Genomic DNA, 11,512 nt, shown 5'->3' on the forward strand with positions numbered 1-11,512 from the left:
GTATCAACCAACGGCTTCCAAAGGAAAAAAAGTTGTTTGCTTCCTGCATTTTTTCTCACCAGTGAAATGAGCTCAGATTTCAGTCTGTCTGCCACTGAGTTTGGTCTCCACTCTTAGACAAAGTGGATTTTCTCCTCAGTGTCAGACATCAGAGTTGAATATTATGACACAATAAACATTTAGATGCTGAAACACGTTAACCCCGTTTTGAAAGCCTTTCCACATGTGCTGGTCCCAGTGTGCTCTCCAGTCCTCCAGCTCTGAAACACAATGTAGGAGCCTGTTCATCAAACATCTCTAATGATCCCTGGTCGGCTCTTTACCTGCTGAGTCACATCCACATCAAATCCAAGAGACTTTCAGCTGTGTGAGTGTGTGTGTGTGTGTGTGTGTGCGCACAAAGCAGCTGAAAAGACCAAGAAAATACAATAAAATTGAATAAATGATCGTCCTTACCGCTTGTCGACATTCCGTTTGGGTCTGGCTGAAAGAGGAAGTGAAAGAGTTTTTTTTTTTTTCAAGCGGTTGAAAAGACAGAAATGAAATTAAATGACGTCTTTGTGCATCCAGTTGAAGTTGAAAGAGGAAGAAGAAAAGACATTGGCACACCAGGCTGATCCCGCAGGATCCCTCAGCTGGGAGGCAGGATCACAGCCTCCATGGACGGAGCAGCACAAACCTGCTTTTCTATGTCCAAACAGAAACAGGCGTCCAGAAGCCTCAGACTAGTCAAAGCTCCTCAAAGTGTGGAGGAACCATTCCTTTGTCTGTCAGGAAACATGGACTGAACTTTTGCTTTGGCCTGTTGAGCTTCTTCTCCTCTTTGCTGAACACAGATTTCATCAGTTTTTACTTTTCATTTGCAAAATGTTTAGCCTCCTTTTCCTGCTCTGAAAAACTGACGTAAGCAGAAAACAACAACAACAACAACAACAACAACAACAACACAACAGGTTCCCTCTCCTTCTCTCTCAAGGAGCAGCCATATCCTGATCACCCAGAGAGGTTTGACCACTGGCCACAGATCCTGTGTGGTGATGGTCTGACTGGTCGCTGCTACTGGGAGGTCGAGTGTAAAGGAGGGGTTTCCATAGCAGAGGCTTACAGAGGAATCAGCAGGAGATTCGCAGGAAGATTCACTGCCTGGCACGATGACAGATATACAGAAATACGAAGCCTCTCCTCCAGTGTATCTGGACTGGCCTGCTGGCTCTCTGTCCTTCTACAGAGTCTCCTCTGACTCACTGATCCTCCTCCACACCTTCAGCAGCTCCTTCACTGAACCTCTGTACCCGGGGTTTAGGGTTGGGTTTGAGTCTAAGCTTGGGTGGTCGACTTCCTCAGTGTCTCTGTGTCAGATCTGAGGAGTGAGAGCTGCGTCCTGTGTGGAGAGTACGACTTCACACCACACACACTTCTGTTAGTGGGGGTCTCAGAACCCCGTCTGATTGGCTCAGTGATGTCAGGAAAACTCCAGCACACATTTTCATTCACCTCTGTTGATGTTTAATTGTCAGTTTGGCACCTTTATCAACACATGAAGACTTTACCAAGACAGGAAGGGCCAGTTTGGGCCCCAAAGCCTGCAGTCCACATGTGTTCTTGTGGCCTGTTGTAAAATGGTGTGTGTGTGCAGACTGGGGCCTAAACAGTCTTGGAGCTGCATCAGTTGGCTTTGACTGGAAAGCTGAGACTCTTATGGATTCAATGAACCACATTTGATTCCTGTGTGATGATGTTGGCCCCCATAGCAGCCATTTCACTGCAGGCAGAGCATTTTGTCAAACTGGACGTGGCTGGAGAAAATGATCAAGTCTCAACTGGTCAAAATGGTTAAATTTTGCACCAAATCTGTGTAACAAATTATATCAACCCCAAACTTGCTGCAACAACTTAACTTCCAACACTGCATGAACGTCCCACATCAGTCCAACCTCAGGCCGCAGTGTGTGTCTCTGTTCTGTCAGCAGAGGGCGACAGAGTCAGGAATAGCTGTGGAAACTGATAAGACTGTGAAGGAAAACATGCTCATGCTTCATAATCATATCTACTTCTATTCCTAATTAAAGATGTGTTCTTTTTAACTCATTACACACCACTTTGCATCTAATGAGCCAATAAGGAGACAAGAAGGCCTTGTTTTCTGCCCGGCAACCATTCAGGCTTTAACCAAGCCCAGTGAAATGTAATGATATGTGACCAGGAGGCATGAAGAAGGGCGGCTGTCCCCACATCCTTTGAATTAGCTGACAGCAGCCACTCTGACATGGTCCTGTAGGGATTTTTTCACACTGCAGTGGCGCCTCCAGCCAACTTGATGATACCAAGAGACAAGGATTGTTCCATAGGCTGCATACTGTACAGCAGGCCTGTGGGTGGACAACTGCTCCCACTTCATTAAAATAAATCAGCTGTATGTGTTGAATGCAATTATTTTGGCTCAGCAGTGACTTAACAATCCGCTCTGGTCGTCAACCATCAGCAGATAATTTGTCATCTGTCACTTTGTCTCACAAAACCCTGTGGCTGTAAGGACAACTAGTTCAGCATGACTGGAAAACAAACTGACTGTCACAATCAGCTGGTCCAGTCGTCACATACACTTCATCTGAGCTGCAGGAAATCCAGAATAAAGAGCCGTGGCACTGAGGCTGTGATTCTCTGCTGAGAATTATTTTGTCTGAAATGTTTCCTCTCCACACAGGAGCAGTCAGGTCAGGAAAGAAAGCATTTTCCATTCTTTTCTTTATGAGACTCACTGCTGTCAGTCAGCCATTTACAGTGTTTTTTACAGTTGTTTACACACTAAAATGAAAATTTTCACACAGTTACAGTTTTTCTCAATTGCTAAAACACAAAAACTGGTTCCTGTAGCACAAAAACCCAAACCTTTTTGTCATTCCCAGAAGCACACAAGCATTTCCCATAACCATAAACACAATTCACCTGTTTCCACACATGTTTCAATATTCAAAACTCTTTCTGTAAAACCTCACACCAAAGTGGCCAGATAAATCATTCACTGTACTATGTGTTCATTCAGCAAACACACGCTCTCAATGTAATTAACTCAAGTTATCATGACCTAAACTCAGAGACCACACCTTTCTCCAAGTGCAAACACTCAGCCTAAAAATTGTTAACACACCAATCAGAATTGTGGGTCAATAAAAAGGCCTGGAGGCCTGGAGGCCTGGAGACATGTTCATGTGCTTTGGAACAGCGGATCACAACCATGCCGAGGCTGGTGGACAACAAAGAGGAAGAGGAGGAGGATGAAGCAACTTTACCGTGTGCCTTTTGAGAGGAATTCTGACAGGGTTAAGGAGCAACGATTCCAATATGTGCAGGTTATTGCTATACAACACAGAAATGTTATAGTATGTAGAGTAAAGGCCCATCTTTCATTCCAATACACACAGTACTGTGTTTCAAGTAAAATGTGTGTTTTTGACTCTGTAGAGAAGCTTTGAGATGGATGCCATGGCTGACCCTCATGAGTACATCTTTATCGATGAAGCAGGCTTCAATCTGACATAAAGGCACAAAAGGGGCTGCAACATCATTGGACACCGAGCAATCACACAAGTTCCAGGCCAGAGGGGAGGCAGCATCACCATGTGTGTGTGTGTGTGTGTGTGTGTGTGTGTGTGTGCAGCTATTAGCAACCGTGGCATCCTCCACCGCCATGCCATACTGGGTCCACAAGGGGATACTTCCCACATCACATAATGTGTGATGTTGACGAAATACTATGGCCTGACCCTGACCTGAGACAAGATCATGCTGATGCTGTTGCTGATGCTGATGAACCTGTATATGTGCTGAATATGGAAATACTGTGAATAAAACCTATTGTGGACATTTTGGTGGCAGCGTTTTGAATGAATCCCTCCAGTGTGTAACAAACACTCATGTAGTGTGTGTTTCGACAGCTTGTGTGTGTTGTCTGAGGGTAAAAACTAATTGGGACCCAGAAGTTGGATGTTTGTACCGTTGGGTGTGAGTTTTTAGAATTGTGTGTGAAGATTTGAGAAAATGGTGAGTTGTTCCAGGAATTGTGTCTAAGCAATTGAGAAAAACTGTAAAATAGATTTTTACAGCAGGTTTGCTAGTTTCATTTAGTCGTTATTTCTTGAAAATGCTTCATTTTAATTTAGTTTTTATTCGTGTCAGTGTTAGCTTTAGTCTTTTTTGTCATGTGGTGTGTGTCGGGGCGAGGTTCAAAAAGGTCAGAAAAAATGTGTAATAAAAATTCAGAATCCTCACCAATGAGAAAACCAGTTCTCCTGTGTTCAAAACCAAACACTGTGTTCAGGTCATAAACACAGCAGGTAAAAATACAGTCTCCTCAGAGCATTCGTAAAACACTACATCAAATAATTTAGGACACAGCATCCAGGGCGTGTAGGTAACAGAAAATGTTTATTGTAAATGCATTTAGCAAAATAATATCATAGTCAAAGCAATATCTAAACTACATTCAGCGCTTTCATAACAAAAAATAAAACTAAATGAAAAGTACATTACTGCACAATCAAAGTCACTGAGATTCATTCTCCAACATCATGTCTTTGTTGGGGGTCCGGCCAGAGGACTTCATCCACCTCACAGGCAAAATTTACTCAAACTGGGTTGGACTCTTTGTCCTGCGTCCCTCCTTGTCATCCCATCAACAAGGACATGGTGTATGATAGTTGCTCAAATGTCATCAGTAATGATAGTTCTTGGTCTTCCTCGTCCCCTTCCTCCTCGTCCACCACCTCTCATACGTACTCTTCCTCCTCTGCCTCTCTGTTCACTCTGAACTGACCTTTATCCTGCCCAGTCGCTCTGATCACATCATTAGAAACGTGTGTGTTCAGTTTTGAGTTGTTGTGTGTAAAAGGTGATGGCTGTGTTGGAGTTGTGTTCACATTTAGCTGTCAGTGTTTACAGTTTTGCAACACGAGTGTATGACAGTGTGAAATGTGTTTAGTGACTGAGGGAGTGTTTAAGGTTTAGCAAAAAAAAAGCGGATGAGTTTGGCAAATTGTGTCAAAGTTCCTGAACAGTGTTTAAGGTTTGGCCCAAAGAGTGTTTGATCGGAAAAGGATTTCACAGCATTCAACAGTATTATTACAGTGAAATTTTGTATTCAAATATTCCCTGGTAAGTCACATGACATAACCAAACTCGGCACTGAACCTGAAGAGTAGAGTTGCCAGCCGTCCCTTGAAATACGGAATCGTCCCGTATTTGCCAACCAAAGCACACGTCCCGGATTGAACCAATAAGGGACGCACTTTGTCCTGTATTTTTGAGAGTCTGCCCCCCCTCCAGGAATCAGGAGGCAAAGGCGCAGCAGTCTGCACCGAACTGAGCGCAGCTAGAGGCTGGTGCCGGCGCCTGTGCGCGCTGTGCCCAAATTGAATTTTTTTTTTAACTTGCACACAGCGCCCTGTGACGTCACCTCGGCGAGTCCAATAGGAGAGAACAGTGGAATCAGAAAAAAATCTGGCGGATTTTGGCAGAATGGCAAAACAACAATGGAGGAAAGCGTCACTGTGGCTGTCTCTCTGTGTGCAGAGCTGTGGGACAGCAGACTGCAGTCCTACCTGATCTCATTAAAAATGCACAATCATGGAGAGAGAGATCCAACAATTTGGGAAAACCAGATGTGTTTAAAAATTGGCAGAGATATATGATGCTTTTGCTTTCCACTATAGGTGAGATTTTTTTTCTGCTGCTCTGCGCACGTCTGCGCTGTACCTGCAGAGTGCGGCCCATACCGCGCGCTATGTGAAAGCCCCTTAACCCTCGTAAAGCCCATACCTCGCCTTCGGCTCTGCGGTGGCGGTCGCAGTCTCCAGCGCTCCCGCTTTCCCCCGGACCCTTCGGCCACGTGCCGCAGGACCCCGGAAAAAAGACTCGTGGACGCTCGGGTCGTTTTGACCCTTAAGGCTTTTCGAGGGTTAAACGAATAATGAATAATTGCAGTGTTACCGTCAGTGCACATCACTGTTTACATTTTGTGAAGGAAGCCTGTTTATTTTATAATGTTCCAAAGGAGTCTGATATGGCCTCATTTTAGTATTACAGGTTTTCTCGATTGCTAAGACACATTTCTCACAAGTTGCTCTCCTTTTCTCTAAACTGTGGACACAAAACCCAATTTTCAAGCTACATTCACAAAACTTCAGAGTCCTCTTGCAAAACCAAACTGTGCATTTAGCACTTGTATATAGTAAAAAAAAAAAAAGTACAAAAAACAGAAATCTTCTGTATTTACACCTAGCACTTGCAGTACAAAAACAAACCGAAATCTGTTACAGTTTTTTTCGATTGCTAAAACACGTTTTTCAAAACTGTACGTTTTTTTTTTCAAAACTGCACACACAAAACTCCAAACATCACACACAAATTGCTAAACCCTGGCATCCCTTTGCAAAACAACTCTTTGCCATCAAATCTCTTAACATGTTCACAAAATGGAACTCGTGTTTTCATTTGGTAAACACAGCCATATTTTCACATGACACACACATACCATTCATTGAATAAACACAACTAAGCTTTTGGCTGAACACTACCAAGCATGTACAGAACACTGAAGAGCAAAACTGAAAACACAATTATAGAAATGGAACACACTGAATCAATGACAATGCCCACTTCTCTCATAGACAAACATAAAACATCACACACATTTTCAGACAGAACATTTTATTTTTAAACGTTGCTTTCTTGGAATCATTTTTCTTTACTTAAATGTTGTGAAATAATAATAATAATTAATAACAAAATGTAGGAAACAAAGAATAAAGGGACCCCAAACAATGTGACTGCGACCCACAAATGCGTCCCAAAACCCTGTTTAGGAAACAGTGCTGTAGTCTATTGAATGCAGTATTACAATACACACGGACAATAGATTTCGTACCTGTTCTCCATCCTGAACGTCCTGATGATGGTCGACACTGTGAAGCGGCTGAGGTTTGGCTGGACCCTCTGGCCAGCCTCCCTCATGCTCAGCCCATGGGTGAGCACATGGTCCAATACAGTAGCACCAATCTCACTGGAGATTCGGATTCCCCTTCTTCTTTCTCTTGCTTCTCCTTGTTGTCCTCCTCCTCCTCTTCCTCCTCTTCCTCTTCCCCCTCCTCCTCCTCTTCCTCCTCTTCCTCTTCCCCCTCCTCCTCCTCTTCCTCCTCTTCCTATTCCTCCTCGTCCTCCTCCTCCTCTTCCTCCTCTTCCTCCTCTTCCTCGTCCTCCTCCTCCTCTTCCTCCTCTTCCACCTCTTCCTCCTATTCCTATTCCTCCTCTTCCTCCTTGTCCTCTTCCACCTCTTCCTCCTCTTCCTATTCCTCCTCGTCCACCTCCTCCTCTCATTCGTACCCCTCTCCTTCTCTGACTGTTGTCTCTGTTCTCCATTGCTCATCAAACAAAACAGAGGGTCAAGCCTCTTTTTATGCTGCAGTCTTTGATTGCAAATTGCTCGCCAGACCCAAAAGTTTAGAGATTTGAATATTTGTGTGTTGTCGATTGATGCTTTGAGATTTCATGTGAGAAGTGTGTGCAAACCTGAAAAATTGTGTGTTGTGTTTTGACAACAAGGTGATGTGAAATTGACATCAGAGTGTAAAGAAGGAAAGTCAGAGTTCTAATATGATAAGGAAATCTAAAGTAGTAACAAATTGAGTCAAGCGATTGGGGACAGAAGTAAAGGTTGTGAAAATTGTGCCTAATTTTTGCTTTTTGTGTTTTAGCAATCGAAAAAAAACTGTAACTGTTGAGTGTGCATATGATAAGATTATGAAGGATGATGACTCAACTGGATAAATGCTGCCTGCAGTCAGCAAAATTTGAACACAATGAACACACCTGGCTTCATTCATTAAACATAACAACTCAAAATTGAAGACACTTGTTGCAAATGATGTGACCACACCTATCCACCTTATTCCTCGCCCCCATGATCCCTTGCACGAATTATGGGTGCGACTTCCACTGCTGAACCGGAACCGGCGTTTACCATGGTAACAGCCAACGCTAATCATCTTTTTTGAAGCGATCGGTAAATGAAACATGTGGGAACATCAACTTTCACACCTCAAACGGGATAATATTATCATACCGCTGCCTTCTACTCTCGAGGGATGGGAGGACGATCTGAAGAAGTGGCCAAAGATAACGTACACAAGCATATTCAGCTATTTTATTGACTCTGTTGCCACAGACGGCGAAGCTATGAACAATTTGAAAAGCTCTGAGGCGTATCAGTACCTCCACAGCAACAAGGTCGGTCATGTTTTGTTAAAGGAGGTGGGACACGACCTTATGTATTTGAAAGCAGACATAGAGCCAAGTCAGAGCCTTAAAGTCCCACATCACCGGGCCTGGGTTTTAGTTAAAGCGTCAGGTGAAATACAAACAGCTGAGTGCTCATGTGTTGCAGGAGCAGGGAGATCTTGCAGCCACGCAGCTGCAATACTGTGGAAGGTAAAATATTGATTGTCCTGATATTTTATTATTGTAATGTGCTTTGTAATGACACTTTGTAACTGACAAATAAATTTTAACTGTTTGAGCTGCAGAGTGCATTTTGTAACAGGCAATTTTTTCATGTAGGTTGAGAATGCAGTCAGACAGGGAAAGACAGGGATAGCCTGTACTGACGTACAGAGGAAGTGGAATGCAGGTACAAGGAAGAATGTAGAGCTGAAAAAGGTGATGCATATAAAATTCAAACGTCATAAAGCAGACCACATTCATCCAGGCTCATCAACATCAACACCAGATCCTGTAAGTGTTTCACCTGCAGAAGCCCCTCCCAAACTTTTCAAAAACCATGCAGAATTTAAGACCCACATCCGTTCCTCTGTGATGGCCCCATTATTTCAGCTGCAGACAGATGGTCTCCTTCAGCGGTGCTACAGGTTAGAAGTAGAGAGTAATGAGTCCTCTCAGAGCCAGGGTGATCTACAGATACCCCATACAGAACATGGCACAACACTAACCTGTAAAAAGTGTCTCACTTTTTATGAGACCTATGTTCAGCTAAGCCCTGCCCAGACAGAGAAGCTGACCGAGGAGACCCGAGTGCAGAGTGCATCACAATTGTGGCATGATGCAAGGAAGCTTCGACTGACTGCCAGCACAGCAAAGAAAGTCCCCAAACGGAGCAGAACTAACCCACAAAAATTCCTCAACGAACACTTATACCCCACCTTCACTGGCAACACAGTAACAAATTATGGCAGAGAGAATGAGGAAAAAGCCATTCAGCTCATGGAAGGACAGGGGCACACTGTGGAGAGGAAAGGCCTGGTGGTGTGTCCTGACCATCCCTGGTTTGGAGCCAGCCCAGATGGAATTTTGGACTCCACACAGCTCCTTGAGATGAAGTGTCCACTGAAGTGTCCCATTGCAGACTTTCTCAGTGGGCCAAATGGTGATATCAGATGCTCAAGTGATGGGAACTATGTCATTTTCCCTAATGGACCAAGTGGATACTACCTCCAGGTGGGCAAAAAATATCACTACTTGTGTGTGAATTAATGTGATAGATATTTGTGAACCTTCATTTAAAAAAAAAGGGTTAGAAAACTGTAACCCATTTTATATTACATTTATTCTTCCAGACACAGCTGACAATGATGTGCCTGTGCAGAGCTGCAAGCTGGTCATCTGGACACCAACGGAGCACCTGGAGCTGGACATGCCATTTGACAAAGACTATGCAGATGTACATGTGAAACACCTGCAGGATTTTTATTGTTCACACATGCTTCCAAGATTAGTGGATGACTTTGTTGATAAGAAGATGAAGCTCTGCCCCAAATACCTGAGTCTTTTGAAAATACAGTAAGCAGATGACAGGTGTTAGGTGTAGTAACATTACACATAAAAAACACAAATAGCAGTGTATAAAGGTAGTAAACACTTCAAAGAAAATAGTACAACAGATGCCTTTTTGCTTTTAGTTTTATTAAAAGCACAAAATCTTAAAAAATCACCCTCAGATATATTACAAAATACAAGACAGTTTATATTTCTACCTAAAACAAATTTCATTTTTCTTGGTTTATAGTATTAAGCAAGTTTCAAACAAGTTCCAAGCAAGTTAGACAAACAACAATAAATAAATAACAACAAATTCTGTACTGTACTGGGGGTGAAACGGTTCGGTTTGTATTGCAGTTTTTGGCTCACAACCTCGGTTTGTTTTGAACATCATAGGAAAAAAAAAAAAAAAAAAAACACTACCATGTCCAATGTTCTCTGTATTTTGTCTCACTTGCCAAATTTTTTTTTTTTTCATTCAAAGATTTGGGATAACAACATGAAATCAACAAGGATCCTTTCAAAGGCAAAAGTTTACTTAGACTAGTTAGACTATTAACAACCATAAAAACACCTTCAATACATTCATTAATTCATTAGCTCAGTGTTTGGCTAGATGTCTCTTGGACAGCAGATGTGTTTGCAACACTGCACTTTGCAGGGTGGATTGTTGATTGAATGGTTCATTTTTCACAGTTCGGTTTTCCACCCCTACACTGTACTATGTACCGTATTGATCTGAATATAAGACGATATTTTTTCCATTGAAAATGCCCTGAAAAAACGCCCTTGTCTTATATTGGGGGTCTAAGCAAATACACATGTATTGTACTTGCATATGTTCCGTGCTTGAATAGAGCACACTTCCCCCGATCTGGCACAGTTGGAAGGGGTGTGCTCCAGTACGGTACGGGCGTTCATGCACGAGCACATGCACGGTCACGCACGCAGCGGGCGAACGTGGATACAACGTAAATCATGCAACTTTCCTCCTGCCTCCGCAAAATCGATTAATGTGCGGCGTGATTACCGGCGAATGGCCGCGTTGCGCAATCAATAATCAACCATGGTGTCTGTGTCGCTGTCCATGGTGCTGCTGCAACCGCGTATAAACAAAAGTTGATTTATGATGAAAGGTATATATGGCAGTCTGTGTGCGCCGCGCACCTGTCAGATCCGGCAGACCTGACTGGGTGGGCGCGGTGCTGACCGAGGCACCAGCTGGCATCAGGTGGGCCGGCCGGTGTGCGCCGCCACCCGGTTGAATGTAGAAGCCAGCTGACATGCCGCTCCGGCTGTCAGTTGGACGCTTTCTGAAGTTACCTCCGAAACTGTTAAGGTAAATAAACATCCCCCTTAACCCCGGCCATGAGTGCAATGTGAGACGGTGGCGGTCTCAGAAAGAAGAGCTAAAAAAATGCCCACAGCCAGAGAAGAGTTTTTCGTGGTCCACAAACTGGTCGATTCAACGAGACTGACAGGAGGGTGTGCGATTTTGTGAATGAGAAACGTAGTGAAGGACTGCCCGTTACGAGGGCTGTGATGCAGCAGAAAGCACTTGAAGCTGCCACAGAGCTCAACATACCCCGCACTGAGTTTAAAGCTAGCATGGGCTGGTGTTGCAGAATGCAGTGGCAGATTTAAGAAATTTGGGGCCCAAGGCAAAGGCAGGCATGGGGCCCTCTGA

The sequence above is a fragment of the Myripristis murdjan genome, chromosome 13 (genome assembly GCF_902150065.1).
Source record: "Myripristis murdjan chromosome 13, fMyrMur1.1, whole genome shotgun sequence".
NCBI lineage: Eukaryota > Metazoa > Chordata > Actinopteri > Holocentriformes > Holocentridae > Myripristis > Myripristis murdjan.